At 37.7% G+C, this 18746-nt stretch overlaps 1 non-coding gene across 1 annotated transcript; it reads right to left on the bottom strand.

Annotated features, from left to right (window-relative positions):
• Positions 1–17033: 17033 nt before the first annotated feature.
• Positions 17034–17141, bottom strand: LOC148580989 (small nucleolar RNA R71). Its single transcript, XR_015899704.1, has one exon. It is a non-coding gene; the product is annotated as a small nucleolar RNA R71 (small nucleolar RNA).
• Between the last annotated feature and the right edge of the window lie 1605 nt (positions 17142–18746).

Here is an 18746-nt window from a genome sequence, read left to right as displayed (position 1 = left end):
CCTCAACCTTCTTCCAAGCTTTATTTCACCTATCATCAACCAACAATTGTATCAAAGCTATGCCATAATCATGAGAGTTGTTCTTCTTCTTGTCACATGAGCAATTATGGCACAAAAACTCATGAAAATGTATCGATTCATCCATAGTTGATTGAATCTAAGGAAACATGATATTCCACCCAATTGGCTTACTTGTGGCTTAAGAAAGTGCATAAAACTAAATGAAAACAAAGGAAAAAGACTAGTGAAACTAGGCTAAGATGACTTGTCATCAGTGTCTGTAGTGAATATGTGTTGAGTACAAATAAGCTAAGAAGCTGCTACAACACATGACACTGAGCTGCTAGAATCAAAGAATAAGTGTACAGGAAAAGAAAATAAAGAAAAGCAATTTCCGAGGATGAGTGAATAATAAGAAGTCATAGCAGTATATTAGTTTATGCTTATAGGAGACATTCTATTCCTAAGGATCAATAAGAAGTGAGTTACTACAGTATCTGCATAAAATCCCATGAACTACTAATAATGACTTGCTGATATGAACATCACTTTCTATTTCATTCTTTCTTCTCAATAATTCAGTGCTTACTTAGGGACAAGCAAGATTTAAGTTTGTTGTTGTGATGCCAGGGCATTTTAGGCTAGTTTCACTAGCCTTTTTCCTTTGTTTTTAATAATTTTTATGCACTTTCTTGAGTTATAAGTAGGCAATTGGGGTAAAAATTCATGCATGCCTGGATTCATCCAACCATAGTTAATTTGATGCAATTTCATGAGAATTATGCTATAATTACTTGTGTGCTAAGAATGATGACAATTCTCATGACTTATGCCAAGGCTTTGATGAGTTTGTTTGGTTGATGATAGGAAGAAAGAAGCAGAAAAAGAGCAAGGAAGAAAAGAAGGAGAGGCCATCATTGGATCCAACGTTAGCCCATCAACGTTGAAAACAACATTCTGGAAGAAGAAAACATGGGTGCCAATGTTGGAGGGAACATTGGTGAACCAACGTTACCTCCAACGTCATTGAAAATGTTCAATCCTGGAGCTAAAGGATTTTTGAGCGATGCGTACGCGTTTATGACGCGTACGCATGAAAGAGGAAAATTTCTATATCCACGTGCAAGCGTGAGTCACGCGCATGTGTGGAATGGCAAAAGTGACCATCCACGCGTACGCGTGGGTTAGGCGTACGCGTCACCAAACGAATGTTGGAGGTCCAACGTTGCCTCCAATGTCCGTGATGAGAAGCCCAGAATTTGGAATTGAGAAACTTGAATCGATGCGCACGCATCAGTGACGCGTACATGTGGATGGAAAAAATGGTAATGCACGCGTAAGCGTGGTGTACGCGCACACGTGAATAAGCAAAATCACATCCTTCACGCGTACACGTGGTGCACGCATACGCGTGGATAGTAGAACGTTGGCCCTTGATAAACCTCATATTTAAGGTTTATCTTGTATTGATTCTAGTGAATTTTATCACCTTTTACCCACATTTATTCAATGAAATAGCATGGTTTCATGATTGTCTCCTAATTTGTACTTAGGTGTAAAAACATGCTTTCTAGGCCCTTAATTAGCTAAATTTAATTCACCTTTGATTCCACTAGATGCCTTGATTTGTTTGTTAAGTGATTTTAGGTTAAAAAGGCTAGGAATGGATCAAAGGAGTGAAGAGGAAAGCATGCAAAGTGGAGAAATCATGAGAAAGCCAAAAATTTGGATATATTCATCCACGGGCACGGGCACTGTACGCGCACGCGTGGATCGCGAAAACCTCAAAGGATGCGCACGCATGCTGTACGCGTACGCGTCGGTGCCCACACGTGATTTTTAATTGAAAACGTGACCAGCAAATTCTGAGGAGCTGTGGGGCCCAGTTTGCAACCAACTTTGGTGCCAAAATGCATAAAAGGACTAAGGATTGAAGAGAATCATCAATAAACACCATTTTACACATTAGGATTAGTTTAGAGTTAGTTTTAGAGAGAGAAGCTCTCACTTCTTTCCAGAATTAGGATTAGGATTAGGTTTAGTTCTTAGATCTAGGTTTTCATTCATGCTTTCTTCTACTTCTTCTTCTCAATTCCTTGTTGTTGCAATCATCATTCTTCTATTCTTTTGTGGTAATTTCCTTTATGTTGTTCTTATACTTTGTTGTAGATCTACTCTTGTCTCTTCTACTTTCTTCCAATTCCATTTGAGGTAATTCATAATAATTGTGTTCCTTTTGATTGTTGTTGTTGATTTCTTACATTCAATTGTTTTTAGATTCTACTCTTGTTATCAATTTACTATGCTTTTCCTTTGTGCCTTCCAAGTGTTTGATGAAATGCTTGGTTGGATTTTAGTATAGATTTTATTCCTCTTGGCCTAGGTAGAGTAATTAGTGACACTTGAGTTATCTAACTCCTTTGTTGATTGATAATTAGAAGTTGCTAATTAATTTGGATACCACTAAAGTTAGTCTTTCCCTTGGGAGTTGGCTAGGACTTATGGAATCAACTTAATTCATCCACTTGACTTTCCTCCATGGTTAGAGGTTAACTAAGTGGTAGCAATGAACAACTTGTGGTCACAATTGAGGAGGATAACTAGGATAGGACTTCTAGTTCTCATATCTTGCCAAGAGCTTTGTTAGTTGTTAGTTTAATTTCTTTGCCATTTATATTTCTTGTCTAAAATCTCAAAAACCCCAAAATATCTCATAACCAATAACAAGAACACTTTATTGCAATTCCTAGGGAGAACGACCAGAGGTTCAATACTTCGGTTTATAAATTTAGGGGTTTATTACTTGTGACAACCAAATTTTTGTATAAAAGGATTGATGTTGGTTTAGAAACTATACTTGCAATGAGAATTCATTTGTGAATTCTAAACCGTCAAAAAGTCCTCTCATCAAAATGGCGCCGTTGCGGGGGAATTGCAATGGTGTTATGTTATTGGTTGTATATATGTGAATATTGTAAATAGCTTTGCTATTTGTAGGATTTTTCTTTGTCATTTCTAGTTAGTTTTTGTTTCATATTTTCTCTTGTCACCATGAATTCTCATCTTGGCTATGAGTTTGGTTCCAATTGTGTTTTAGGAAATGTGAACTTCAATGACAACATTCATCAAGGATGGAACCAACAAAGATGGGAGGAGCCTCTAGGAATTGGCCACTCCTATTGGCAACAACCTCAGGATGCTCGTAGGTATAACCATCATCCTAATGCATGTCAATTTAATGGATATGGTGAATCTTTTTATGACAATCAATTACCACCATCATATGCCTATGACTCTTATCCTCGACATGAACCTCAACCATACTCACAAGCCTTTCCATACCAAGAACCTTCTTGTGACCCATATCCATCATATGACCAATCACCCATACCATATCATTGTGACCATTATGAGCAAGGACCTCTAGAACCACCACAACCCGATCAAGATTACTACCATGAACCACCTCAATGCACACCATCTCCATACCCTTACCAAGAAGAACCGCCTTCCTACTATGAATCCTATAGAATGATGAACCCTCCTATCCACCGCAAGCCCCAATAGATGACTCTCTCACCTTGCTACTTCAAGGACAAGCGGATATGCAAAGGAACACCCTAGAGTTTCTGACTAACTTGACCAAGGTAGTCCATATTTTAGCCTACCAATGTTTGAACACTCAAGGTGCTTCTATAGCCACATGTGAAGAATTAATTGAATATCATAGCATGAAGGAGAGATTGGAAACTCCGGTGGAAAATGAGGGATGCTATTTTGTATTAGAGCAATTGGAGGAGCCTATGGTTATTGAAGAAAAGGAAGAAGTGGTTGAAGATTTAGGAGATGTTGAAAGTCCAAGGGAAAGTAGCATCATGGAGCACTCTTCCAAGAAGCTTGATATTGATGTTGAGGAGGGTGCGCAACCTCCAAAGCATATCATAGTTGGAGACTTGAAAAAGGTTTATCAAGAGATGGATTCAATCATGGATGAATTTCTATCTACAATTGAATCATCTCCCATTGGACATGAAGTTGAAATTATAGAAGAATGTGCACAACCTCCCATACTCTTGGTGAGCAATGAGAAAGAGGGTGAATCGGAAGAGAGTCACCAAGAGGAAAAAGTTGACATGGTGTACATCAAAATTGAAGAATATGAAGAGGTTGATCAAGAGACGGATTCATTCATCAATGAATTCCTATCCAAAATTAAATCACCTCTCATTGGGCAAGATGAAGTTCTTGAAGACAACACCAAGCCAAGTGATAAAAGGGAAAAGGTTGAAATTGAAGAAGCTTGCGAAGAGGTGGAGATAGTCAAGGAAGAGCACAAGCGAGTGGAGCTTGCAAGATCATTAGGACCACCCCTTCCTAAGTCACCATCCTACACAATATTCAAGTGGGTAAAACTCTTATCCCTAAGCTTTACTTTCTCACTTGAATATGGTTTGATTGAAAATGATGGTCAACTTAGAGCTCTTTGTGGAGTTAAGAGTAGGAAAGAGTTGTGTAGTGGTTGGAAACATTGATGTGTGGAAAACGATCCAACACAAAATTCACCGGCAAGTGGATCGGGTCGCATCAAGTAATAATAACTCACATGAGTGAGGTCGATCCCACAGGGATTGAAGGATTGAGCAATTTTAGTTTAGTGGTTGATTTAGTCAAGCGAATCAAATATTGGTTGAGTGATTTATAGTTTGCAGAAACTAAATTGCTTGAAATGTAAAGGGAGAGGGGTAAATTACAGTAAATTAAAGAGCAAAGGAAGTAAATAAGCTGAATCTTAAAGAACAAGTAATATAAATTGCAGAAATTTAGATTACAAGAAATGTAAATGACTGAATCTTAAAGTGCAAGAAACGTAAATTGCTTGAATTGTAAACAGGATTGGGAGTTGGGATTGCAGAAATTTAAACAAGAACAAGTAAAATGCATTAAACATAAAAGAGAAAATTGAATTGCAGTGAAGTAGATCTTAAACAGAAGAGTAAAATGCCTTGAGAATTTAAAAACAGAGAAAGCAATGCTTAATTTGCAGCAAAGTAAAAGAGGTTGAAGATTTCAGGAGTGGAAGAGACTAGATAACAAGTCTAGATCTCAAATCCTTCCTTGATCTAACAAGAACAATTGCAAAGGAGATAAAGAAAAGTAAATTGCAGAATTAAAGAGAAGATGAAGCAGTAAAGTAAACAGAAATGGAAATTCAATTATGCAGAGAAAGTAAACAAGAGATCTCAAGGTGAGATTGAAACAGAAGTTCTTCAATTCTTCACCCAAGATCAAAAACAAGAAAGTAAAGAGTGCTCAAGCAAGAACCAGGAAGAAAAGAGATCAATTCTCCTTCCAAATTCTCTAAGATCCAAATTCAGAAGTAAAAAGCTTCAAAAATGAAAATGACAATTAAAAGGAAAATTCAAAGTAAAGTCTAGAGGTCCTAATTACATCAAACTAGCTCCTATTTATACACTTTCTATTCTTGGATTTTGTAATTTGGATGGGCTTTTGATTTGGTGAAGAAATGAATTAAGTTGGATTTTTAATTCAATTTCCAGCCCAAGTGCACCTCCCAGGGGCAAGCTCAGTTGGAAAACCAAACTGAGCGCCCAAATGTTGCTGCCCGTCTCAAGTGTGGTGCGCCCAGCTCCTTGCTGTGTTGCTTGACACTAGAGCTCAGTTGGAATTTTGAACTGAGCTCTATGTGTGTCAATGTGATGCGCCTCATGGTGTCATGGCCGTGTCAAAGTGTGGGGAAGATTGGGGAGGTAGTGCTCAGTAGGAAAAACCAGCTGAGCTCCCCTTGTGTAGCGCTTAGCTTTGCACTCCAAGGTCCCAGTTCAACTCTTGGTGGAAGCAAATGAGAGTTTATTTTCCTTGGAGGAGTGGAGTGTAAGGAGTGCTTGTACAAGGAAGCTCCAAGTTCGAACCTTGGGGGAGCCATCTTGGCTCATTTTCCTTTCACCAAGAGTAGTGCTCCTTCCTTGCAAGTGAGAGGCTCCCAAGTTCGAATCCTAGTGAATGCATTTTGTGGAGTCAATTTTCCTTATGCCTAGCAATATAATATAGCGCTAAGTTAATTAAAGTAACTGAGTGCCCTTGCCTCCTTGGAGTAGTGCCTTCTTCTCATCCTTTAGGTGCAAGGTTCAAGTCTTGGTGAATGCTTTTTGGCAAATTTTGGCTTATTTTCCTTGCAAGCTTGGTAGCGTGAGGTTCCATGTTCGAACCTTGGAGGAAGCATTTTGGCCATTTCTTCTTGATTTTCCTTGCAAGGAGCGTTCCTTGCCTTCCTTGAGTTCATGAGTTCGAAACTTGATGGCTTCCTCCCTTGGAATTTCATCTTGAATTAATTTTGAGAAGCCCCTGATAAAGCTCACTTAGTGAACTGAGCCTTATGTTGTTTCCTTGCTTTCTTTAGTGCTCAGTTAACTAATTGAACTGAGCTTGGTGCCTTGCCTTCTCCTATTTGTCCTTGTGAAGCTCAGTTTGCTTTCTCAACTTAGCTTTCACTCTTCTTTGATTTTTGCCACGCTTTTTCTTTCCTTGGGCACGCTTCTTAAACCACGCTTTTCTTATTTTCTTCTTTCTTCACCTACAAGTAATCAATTCAACCAATCAAAGTATCACAAATTTCACAAGGTTTATAAATCAATTAATTATCATTTAAATTTAGCTTAAACCTCATGATTTAGCATCAATTACATGGTGGTTATTTGATTTAAAGAAGTCATGCATTTTCATTCCAAATTACTTACCTAGAATGCAAGAAAGTGCATAAAACCTAATAAAAACAAAGAAAAAGGCTAGTGAAACTAGGCTAAGATGACTTGTCATCACAACACCAAACTTAAAACTTGCTTGTCCCCAAGCAAGCAGTAAAACATAAAGAAAATTACTAGAAGCAGAGAAGTGTATAAGCCTTTTATTGGAAGACATTGAATACTGGTAAATGGGGTTTTTATGCATGGTATCTTAGTGATTTTTATTCTGTGGCTGAGACATCAACATCCCTTTGGATCCTTACTTGAATTACACAAAAAAATGAAACTTGTTATTGCTTGGTCCCTGGGTTTTTTTTTTTTTTTTTTTGCTCTCTTTCTTGGCTGAGGCTTAATGCTATGTTGTAAGGCAGCTTTTTAGAGTAAGCTTTCAGCCAGCATTCCCGCCCCAGTTGGTTCAAGATGCTAGGTGTTGAAACACCCCTATGGGCTTACTTGCTCAAGCCTCTCCTTAGCACACACACATCACAGGCATTTAGCTTATTTTGTTCATCTCTGTTTGTTCTTTGGAAATTGATGCCCATCACCTCTTTGGATTACTAAATGCTTTGTCTCAAAGTAGCTCTTGATGGTGGACTTTTAGTTGGCAATCCCGGGTTAGTTAACTCAAATTGCCGGGTGATGAAGCACCCCTTAGAATCTAGTTATCCAAGCTTATCTTTGTACAAGAGCATCACAGGCATTTATCTAAATTTGCAGCCATTGGTGCCCAGCCTTGTGTATTTCTTTTTGCTTATTTCTCTTGTATTTTCTTTCTTTTCTTTTGGACTTTTTTCATTTGTCAAGTCTCATGAAATGTAACTCAAGTTCATATCACAAAGTCATGCCTGCATTCAGCCTTATTTATAAATCAACTAATGAACCAGCACATACTACCACATAATCTTATTTTGTCTCATATCATACTAGACTTTTACTCTTTCTCTATTTCACAGTTATTTTTCTTTTATTCAAGCATGAGGAACAAAGCATATAATTCAAGTAAGATGAAAGTGAATCAAGCACTTAGACTAGCAAGCCATAACAGAATGAAAACAAACAAACTCGCAGACAGTAAATGAATCTAAGAAGACACTAATTAACAGGGGATATTTGCACTTTCAATTAACATAGTTGAACTAGAATCAGTCAGAGAATAATACAACCTCTTGGAGTCTATTTGTTTCCTCTCTGTCATTATCAGTGTTAGATTCCATGTCCTCCCTCTGTCCATGATGATGTACCGTTTCCTCCAAGAGATTGAATGACTTCCTACAAAAGATATTGAAAGTTGCTTGTTCCCCAAGTCCTTAGGCAACTGGTTAGTGTGCAAGAATTGAGCATGGCGTTCAAACTTATTTTAGTGTGGGAACACCAAACTTAATTCCTTGCCAATGTCTCCGATGCAACAAGTTAACCATTCATGAATTCTTTTGTCTTTGCTAAAGGTTATAAAATCAAAGATTAGAGAACAGCAATTTGATTAATTGGTTCATCTAATTGCTTGTAGCTAGTATTATGCAGAAGGTGAGAATATATTTTATGATGAGATTTTGGTGGAACACCAAACTTAGAATCCTTCATTCTCCCTTAGATTATTTTGGTGTGCAACACCAAACTTAGCTCCTTGCAATATAGATAAACTAATTAACCTTTTTATTAAAATAGCTATTAAAAGAAAACTACCTCAGGTTGGGTTGCCTCCCAACAAGCGCTCTTTTAATGTCACTAGCTTGACATCTTGTTCTTTGATCATGGAGGCTGAAAATCATAGTGCCTTAGCTTTTCTCCTCTTACTGTGAACTTCCTTCCGGTCTCCTCTTTGATGATCTCTAGGTGTTCAAGTGAAAGGATCCGGTTCACAGTATAGTACTCAGATAATTGTGGAGACACCTTCATTGGTTGGGTGTTTAACATCACTTTATCCCCTAGTGAAAAGCCTTCAGTAGGGATCTTCTTGTTTCTCCACCCTCTTGGCCTCTTCTTCTTTTCTTTCTCAAAAGATACTCCCTGCCTTGGTGGTTCCTTATCTGAGATGTTCAATTTCTCGTCTGGAGGTTTTGGATCTAGTTCCTTCTTGATTTCTTTGGTTTGCTGCACCATCTCTACTACTTTCAAGCATGGATTTAGAAGTCTTGGAGCTAACTCATTGACTACCTCCTTCAAGCTTTGATCCCTGGCTTTATCCTCCATACAATCTTCTTCTTGAGTGGGCTCATTCAGGGTTTTAAAAACATGGAATGCTAGGTGCTCATCATGCACTCTCAGCAAGAATTCCCCTTTTTCAACATCTATCAATGCTCTGCCCGTAGCCAGGAAAGGCCGCCCCAGGATGATGGGAGTGTTAGGGTTTTCCTCCATATCTAGGATGACAAAATCAGCTGGGAGAAGGAATTTCCCCACTTTTACCAGCACATTCTCTACAACTCTAAGTGCTTGCTGAATGGACTTGTCAGCCATTTGAAGAGCTATTCGAGTGGGTTTCAGTTCAAAAATTTGAAGCTTCCTCATAAGAGATAGAGGCATCAAGTTTATGCTTGCACCAAGGTCACAGAATGATTTCTCAATAGTTATGTCTCCTATGGTACAAGGTATATAAAACCTTCCAGGATCATCATTCTTCTCTGGTAGACCTCTTTGGAGAATAGCACTACACTCCATTGTCATTTCAACAATCTGTCCTTCCTTCAAGGGTCTTTTCTTTGTTAGCACTTCTTTCATAAATTTGGCATATAATGGCATATGTTCAAGTGCTTCTAAGAAAGGAATATTGATGCTGAGTGTCTTGAATATGTCCAGGAACTTTGAGTAATGCTTATCCTCATTTTCTTTTTTGAACCTCTGAGGGTACGGAAGTTTGGGGACATCTGGCTTCACCCCTTCCTTCTTCTCTTGTAGCTTTGCTTCAAGGATGTTCTTATCTCTCTTTGAGCTTTTTGTATTCTCGGTCTTTCTATCCTCTTCACTTCTCTCTTCTGTCTCTTCTTGTTGAACTTGTCTGTTGTGTTCTTCCTGATTGATTGCTTCCTTCTCACTTCCCACTATGATTGCTTTGCACTCCTCCCACTTTGTAGCTTTTCCTTTGTCCCTTGGGTGGTCTTGAGTGGCACTAGGGGATGCATTTGATTGCTTCTCACCCATCTCTGTAATTCGTTTAGCCATTTGTTCCATATGCCTCTCAAGATTTCTGATTGAAGCTTCTTGGTTTTTGATTGAAGCTTCTTGGTTTTTACTTGTTATGGCTTGATCTTTCCTTGCTACTTCCTGATCTTGTCTTGCCATCTCTTGATTTTTCATGAGTTTCTCCATCATTATGTCTTGGTGCTTCATCATCTTTTCCATCAATATCTCCAAAGTGGAGATTTTTTGAGTGTCTTGTGACGCTTGTGGCTGGTTGTGAGATGTTGAAGGTTGATGGTATGTGTTTTGGTTAGTGGTTTGGTTATTGAGTGGATAGTAGCTAGAATTTGGGTGGTTATTTTGGGGTTTTCTATATGGATTGGGGTTAGTATTTTGCTGGTTATGGTTTTGGTTGTTTCTTGAGTTGTTTTGGTTTGAATTTCTTTACCATGGTTGCTGGTTTTGAGTGTGGTTATTTCCCCATCTTATGTTTGGATGGTTCTTCCAGGATGGATTGTAGGTGTCACTATAGACTTCATTTTGGCTGGAGCTTTGGTTGTGCACATATTGAGGTTGTTCCTGCTGCTGATCTTCTTGAGTTTCTTCATTTTGCCCCCATGTGGTTGATGGTTGGCTTGTGTTGACTGCTGCAACTTGAAGATTGTCAATCCTCTTGGCCATTTGCTCAAATTGTTGTTGAATTTGCTGCTGCATCATTTTGTTTTGAGCTAGGATTGAGTCTACTCCTTCCAACTCCATCACTCCTTTCCTTTGTGATGGTTGGCGTTGCCTTTGGTGAGCAAAGAAATACTGGTTGTTGGCCACCATATCAATGAGATTTTGGGCTTCCTATGCAGTTTTTATGAGTTGCAAAGAGCCTCCTACTGAATAATCTAAAGCCTCTTGAGATTTCAATGTCAAGCCTTCATAAAAATTCTGCAATCTGTCCCACTCACTGAACATTCCAGGTGGGCACTTCCTGATTAGAGCTTTATATCGTTCCCATGCCTCAAACAAAGGTTCAACATCCATTTGTTTGAATGTTTGTACTTCAGTCTTCAATCTAATAACTCTTTGAGGTGGGTAAAACTTGGCAAGAAAATTGGTTACTAGATCATCCCAATTGTTGATGCTGTCTCTTGGGAAGGATTCCAACCATTGAGTGGCTTTGTCTCTAAGAGAAAATGGAAATAGCAGTAGCTTGTAACTGTCAGGGTGCACACCATTGGTTTTGACAGTGTCACAAATCCTCAAGAAAGTAGACAAGTGTTGGTTTGGGTCTTCAAGTGGTCCTCCTCCATAAGAACAATTGTTTTGAACTAAGGTGATGAGTTGTGGCTTTAGTTCAAAGTTATTTGCATTAACATTTGGGGTAAGAATGCTACTCTCACAATGTCTAGGATCTACACATGTGTAGGAAGCCAAAACTCTTCTCTGTGGTGGATTATTGTTGTTATTGGCTGTCCCTTCTGCTCCATTTGGTGGATTTGTTAAGTGTTCCTCCATATCCTGGAATTCTTCTTTGGACTCCTCTTCTCCAACAATGTTTTTCCCTCTTTCAGCTCTTCTTAATCTTCTGAGGGTTCTTTCGTCTTGTTCACAAAAAGTGGGTGTAATTCTCCTTGTACCTGACATACAACCAAAGCATAAGAATCACACAACACCAGAAAGGCAATAACACTTCAATCCATTGCTAAAGTGAAATGTTAGTTGGATTAAGCAAAAATTCAAACAGTTAGTGGGTTAGTCAAAAATTAAAGAAACAGAAAATAAAAAGTGCTTGATCTAGATCTTCACTTCACTTAATCATTGACAATCTATTTCAATCCCCGGCAACGGCGCCAAAAAACTTGATGTGTGGAAAACGATCCAACACAAAACTCACCGGCAAGTGGACCGGGTCGCATCAAGTAATAATAACTCACATGAGTGAGGTCGATCCCACAGGGATTGAATGATTGAGCAATTTTAGTTTAGTGGTTGATTTAGTCAAGCGAATCAAATATTGGTTGAGTGGTTTGTAGTTTGCAGAAACTAAATTGCTTGAAATGTAAAGGGAGAGGGGTAAATTGCAGTAAATTAAAGAGCAAAGGAAGTAAATAAGCTGAATCCTAAAGAACAAGTAATATAAATTGCAGAAACTTAGATTGCAAGAAATGTAAATGACTGAATCTTAAAGTACAAGAAACGTAAATTGCTTGAATTGTAAACGGGATTGGGAGTTGGGATTGCAGAAATTTAAACAAGAACAAGTAAAATGCATTAAACATAAAAGAGAAAATTGAATTGCAGTGAAGTAGATCTTAAATAGAAGAGTAAAATGCCTTGAGAATTTAAAAACAGAGAAAGCAATGCTTAATTTGCAGCAACGTAAAAGAGGTTGAAGATCTCAGGAGTGGAAGAGACTAGATAACAAGTCTAGATCTCAAATCCTTCCTTGATCCAACAAGAACAATTGCAAAGGAGATAAAGAAAAGTAAATTGCAGAATTAAAGAGAAGATGAAGCAGTAAAGTAAACAGAAATGGAAATTCAATTATGCAGAGAAAGTAAACAAGAGATCTCAAGGTGAGATTGAAACAGAAGTTCTTCAATTCTTCACCCAAGATCAAAAACAAGAAAAGTAAAGAGTGCTCAAGCAAGAACCAGGAAGAAGAGAGATCAATTCTCCTTCCAAATTCTCTAAGATCCAAATTCAGAAGTAAAAAGCTTCAAAAATGAAAATGACAATTAAAAGGAAAATTCAAAGTAAAGTCTAGAGGTCCTGATTACATCAAACTAGCTCCTATTTATACACTTTCTATTCTTGGATTTTGGAATTTGGATGGGCTTTTGATTTGGTGAAGAAATGAATTAAGTTGGATTTTTAATTCAATTTCCAGCCCAAGTGCACCTCCCAGGGGCAAGCTCAGTTGGAAAACCAAACTGAGCGCCCAAATGTTGCTGCCCGTGTCAAGTGTGGTGCGCCCAGCTCCTTGCTGTGTTGCTTGACACTAGAGCTCAGTTGGAATTTTGAACTGAGCTATATGTGTGTCAATGTGATGCGCCTCATGGTGTCATGGCCGTGTCAAAGTGTGGGGAAGATTGGGGAGGTAGTGCTCAGTTGGAAAAACCAACTGAGCTCCCCTTGTGTAGCGCTTAGCTTTGCACTCCAAGGTCCCAGGTTCAACTCTTGGTGGAAGCAAATGAGAGTTTATTTTCCTTGGAGGAGTAGAATGTAAGGAGTGCTTGTACAAGGAAGCTCCAGGTTCGAACCTTGGGGGAGCCATCTTGGCTCATTTTCCTTTCACCAAGAGTAGTGCTCCTTCCTTGCAAGTGAGAGGCTCCCAAGTTCGAATCCTAGTGAATGCATTTTGTGGAGTCAATTTTCCTTATGCCTAGCAATATAATGTAGCGCTCAGTTAAGTAAAGCAGTTGAGCGCCCTTGCCTCCTTGGAGTAGCGCCTTCTTATCATTTGTTAGGTGCAAGGTTCAAGTCTTGGTGTATGCTTTTTGGCAAATTTTGGCTTATTTTCCTTGCAAGCTCGGTAGCTTGAGGTTCCATGTTCGAACCTTGGAGGAAGCATTTTGGCCATTTCTTCTTGATTTTCCTTGCAAGGAGCGTTCCTTACCTTCCTTGAGTTCATGAGTTCGAAACTTGATGGCTTCCTCCCTTGGAATTTCATCTTGAATTAATTTTGAGAAGCCCCCAATAAAGCTCACTTAGTGAACTGATCCTTATGTTGTTTCCTTGCTTTCTTTAGTGCTCAGTTAACTAATTGAACTGAGCTTGGTGCCTTGCCTTCTCCCATTTGTCCTTGTGAAGCTCAGTTTGCTTTCTCAACTTAGCTTTCAGTCTTCTTTGATTTTTGCCACGCTTTTTCTTTCCTTGGGCACGCTTCTTAAGCCACGCTTTTCTTATTTTCTTCTTACTTCACCTACAAGTAATCAATTCAACCAATCAAAGTATCACAAATTTCACAAGGTTTAAAAATCAATTAATTATCAATTAAATTTAGCTTAAACCTCATGATTTAGCATCAATTACATGGTGGTTGTTTGATTTAAAGAAGTCATGTATTTTCATTCCAAATTACTTACTTAGAATGCAAGAAAGTGCATAAAACCTAATTAAAACAAAGAAAAAGGCTAGTGAAACTAGGCTAAGATGACTTGTCATCAAACATCATTCTAAGCTCATGACGGTTGCAAGCTCAAAATTCAAGAGCAATGGTTGGTGTGAAACCAAATTGCATGGGTCTAGGAAGTTTTTTGGAAGCTTTTTTGAGAATTCTAAGGTCATGCCACTCGGATAGAATAATGATGACCAATTTAAGGACGGGTGTCAAAACAAAGTGTGGGATCCCGGATCTCACAAGGAAAATCAAATTTGGGAGCTCATGGTTTGTGAAGAACTCCATCAAAGCTTGAAGACATTAAAATTGAAGAATGGAGCTTATTGGAGATTCAAGCATTGGTGGATGTTCAAAGATAGCTTCAAGCACAAGCCACCTTGAGAGGAGCTCCCCATAAGTCCAACTTAAGGACAATAAACAAAAGTGCTAGGTGGGAGACACCCCACCATGGTAACTTCTTTTCATTTTCTCTTTTTGTACATATTGGAAATTAGTCTAAATTCATGTTTTTGGTTGGTGTTTGGAGAGCACCAAGTCTTTGGCGCCATTGTTGATGGACGCAATTTCGTGCACCAAGTTTTTGGTGCCGTTGCCACGGATTGTTCGAGTTTGGACAACTGACGGTTCATCTTGTTGCTCAGATTAGGTAATTTTATTTTAATTTTAAGCTTTTTGTTTTTATTAATTTTATTTTCGAAAAGAAAAAAAATTTTTTTTTCAAAAATAAATTATTCTATATTCTTCAGAATTTTTAAGAAGGAATTCTAGAGTTTCATGAGATATGTTGAATCCTGGCTGGCTGTTAAGCCATGTCTAATCTTTTGGACCGAGGTTTCACTTATCCTTAAGAGAAGAACTTCTTTATCTTCCTCAGTAATTTAGTTGTTGTATGTAATGATTTGCTAAAGCTTGGCTGGCCATTGGCTATGTCTAGTGTTTTGGACCGGAGCTTTCACTGAAAGCTTGGCTGGCTAGTAAGCCATGTCTAATTCCTGGACTGGAGCTTTAGACTAACATTGCATGATTCCTAGAATTCTCATTAGAAATTTTGAAATCCTTATTTTTCTTTTTCCAAATGATTTTCGAAAAATACCAAAAAATTTTTAATAAAATCATAAAATCAAAAAAATAATTTGATGTTTCTTGTTTAAGTCTTGTGTCAGTTTTTAAGTTTGGTGTCAATTGCATGTTTATCTCTTTCTTTCATTTTTCGAAAATTCATGCATTGCATTCTTCATGATCTTCAAGTTGTTCTTGGTAAGTCTTCTTGTTTGATCTTCATATTTTCTTGTTTTGTGTCTTTTCTTGTTTTTCATATGCATTTTCAATTTGTTAGTGTCCATACATGAAAAATTTTTAAGTTTGGTGTCTTGCATGTTTTTCTTTTCTTAAAAATTTTCAAAAATAAGTCTTGATGTTCATCTTGATCTTCAAAGTGTTCTTGGTGTTCATCTTGACATTCAAGATGTTCTTGCATGCATCATTTATTTTGATCCAAAACTTTCATGATTTAAGTCTTTTTCATGTTTTTCTCTTTCTTCAATAAAAATTCAAAAATCAAAAAAATATCTTTTCCTTTTTCTCTAATAAATTTTCAAAAATTTGATTTGATTTAGTCAAAAGTTTTAAAAATCTAGTTGTTTCTTATGAGTCAAATCAAATTTTCAATTAAAAAATTCTATCTCTTTCAAATCTTTTTCAGAAATCAAATCTTTTTCACTTTTTCTTTCATAATTTTCAAAATTTTCAAAATTTATTTTCAAAATCTTTTTCTTATTTCTATTTCATATTTTCAAAATTAATGCTAACAATTAATGTGATTGATTCAAAAATTTTAAGTTTGTTACTTGCCTAGTAAGAAAGGTCCAATCTTTAAATTTCAAAATCATATCTTTTTGTTTCTTGTTAGTCAAGTAATCAACTTTGATTTTCAAAATCAAATCTTTTTAAAGTTCTTTTTCAAATCTTTTTCAAAATAAGTTTCAATCACATCTTTTTCAAAATTAATTTCAAAATCTTTTCTAACTTATTTTCTAGCTTCTTATCTTTTCAAAATTGATTTTCAAATCTTTTTCAATTAATCTTATCTTTTTGTTTGATTCATATGTTTTTCAAAACTACCTAACTAACCCTTTCTTTCTAATTTTCGAAAATCCCTTCCCTCTTTTTCAAAAGTCCTTTTTTATAAACTAATTGTTTTAATTTTTACTTTAATTTAATTTCATTTTTCTTTTTTGTATTTTCGAATTCTAACTTTAAATTTAATTTAAAACAAATTTTTTTTAAATTTAATTTATTTAATTTTCGAATTCTCTCATCTCCCATCCCCTTCTGTTTATTTATTCATCTACTAACACCCCCTTTCACCTAAGAATTCGAACTCATTCCTCTCCCTTGTGTTTGGATTCTTATCTTTTCCTTCCTCCATTATTCTCTTCTTATACTTACATAAGGAATCTCTATACTGTGACATAGAGGATTCCATATTTTCTATTCTCTTCTTTTTCATATGAGCAGGAACAAGGATAAGAACATTCTTGTTGAAGCTGATCCTGAACCTGAAAGGACTCTAAAGAGGAAGCTAAGGGAAGCTAAAGCACAACTCTCTTGAGAAAATCTGATAGAAATTTTCGAAAAAGAAGGAGACATGGCCGAAAATAATAACAATGCAAGGAAGATGCTTGGTGACTTTACTGCACCAAATTCCAATTTACATGGAAGAAGCATCTCAATCCCTGCCATTGGAGCAAACAACTTTTGAGCTGAAACCTTAATTAGTTTCTCTGATGCAACAGAACTGCAAGTTTTATGGACTTCCATCAGAAGATCCTTTTCAGTTCTTAACTGAATTCTTGCAGATCTGTGACACTGTTAAGACCAATGGGGCTAATCCCAAGGTCTACAGGCTTATGCTTTTCCCATTTGCTGTAAGAGACAGAGCTAGAATATGGTTGGATACTCAACCTAAAGATAGCCTGAACTCTTGGGATAAGCTGGTCACGGCTTTCTTAGCCAAGTTCTTTCCTCCTCAAAAGCTTAGCAAGCTTAGAGTGGATGTTCAAACCTTCAAACAGAAAGAAGGTGAATCCCTCTATGAAGCTTGGGAGATATACAAGGAACTGACCAAAAAGTGTCCTTCTGACATGCTTTCAGAATGGACCATCCTGGATATATTCTATGATGGTCTGTCTGAGCTATCAAAGATGTCACTGGACCATTCTGCAGGTGGATCCATTCACCTAAAGAAAATGCCTGCAGAAGCTCAGGAACTGATTGACATGGTTGCTAATAACCAGTTCATGTACACTTCTGAGAAGAATCCTGTAAGTAATGGGACGCCTCAAAGGAAGGGAGTTCTTGAAATTGATACTCTGAATGCCATATTGGCTCAGAACAAAATATTGACTCAGCAAGTCAATATGATCTCTCAGAGTTTGAATGGATTGAAGGAATCATCCAATAGTACTAAAGAGGCATCTTCTGAAGAAGAAGCTTATGATCCTAAGAACCCTGCAATAGCAGAGGTAAATCACATGGGTGAACCCTATGGAAACACCTATAATCCCTCATGGAGAAATCATCCAAATTTCTCATGGAAGGATCAACAAAAACCTTAAAAAGGCTTTAATAATGGTGGAAGAAATAGGTTTAGCAATAGCAAACCTTTTCCATCATCCACTCAGCAATAGACAAAGAATTCTGAGCAGAACCCATCTAGCTTAGCAAATATAGTCTCTGATCTATCTAAGGCCACTGTGAGTTTCATGAATGAAACAAGGTCCTCCATTATAAATTTGGAGGCACAAGTGGGACAGCTGAGTAAAAGGGTCACTGAAACTCCTCTTAGTACTTTTCCAAGCAATACAGAAGAAAATCCAAAGAGAGAGTGCAAGGCGATTGACTTGACCATCATGGCCGAACCTACAAGGCAGGAGGAGGACGTGAATCCTAGTGAGGAAGACCTTCTGGGACATTCAGTGACCAATAAGGAGTTTCCCTTTGAGGAACCAAAGGAATCTGAGGCTCATCTAGAGACCATAGAGATTCCATTGAACCTCCTTCTGCCCTTCATGAGCTCTGATGAGTATTTTTCTTCTGAAGAGAATGAAGACATTACTGAAGAGTAAGTTGCTAAGTACCTTCGTGCAATCATGAAGCTAAATGCCAAATTATTTGGTAATGAGACTTGGGAAGATGAACCTCCCTTGCTCACCAATGAACTGAATGCATTGGATAGAAAGACATTACCTCAAAAGAAATAGGATCCTGGCAAATTCCTAATACCCTGTACCATAGGCACCATGAACTTTGAGAAGGCTCTGTGTGACATGGGGTCAGGAATAAACTTAATGCCACTTTCTGTAATGGAGAAACTTGGGATCTTTGAGGTGCAAGCTGCCAGAATCTCATTGGAGATGGCAGACAACTCAAGAAAACAGGCTTATGGACAAGTAGAGGATGTGTTAGTAAAGGTTGAAGGCCTTTACATCCCTGCTGATTTCATAATCCTAGACACTGAGAAGGATGAGGATGAATCCATCATCCTTGGAAGACCCTTCTTAGCCACAGCAAGAGTTGTAATTGATGTGGACAGAGGAGAATTGATCCTTCAATTGAATAAGGACAACCTTGTGTTTAAAACTCAAGGATCTCCTTCTGTAACCATGGAGAGGAAGCATAAAAAGCTTCTCTCACTGGAGAGTCAACCAAAGCCCCCACAATCAAACTCTAAGTTTGGTGTTGGGAGGCCACAA

This window comes from Arachis ipaensis, chromosome B10 (genome assembly GCF_059453495.1).
Source record: "Arachis ipaensis isolate K30076 ecotype BB chromosome B10, ASM5945349v1, whole genome shotgun sequence".
In the NCBI taxonomy this organism is placed as follows: domain Eukaryota; kingdom Viridiplantae; phylum Streptophyta; class Magnoliopsida; order Fabales; family Fabaceae; genus Arachis; species Arachis ipaensis.
The sequence above is the reverse complement of the archived record's forward strand: the minus strand, read 5'-3'. Positions and strand labels throughout refer to the sequence as shown.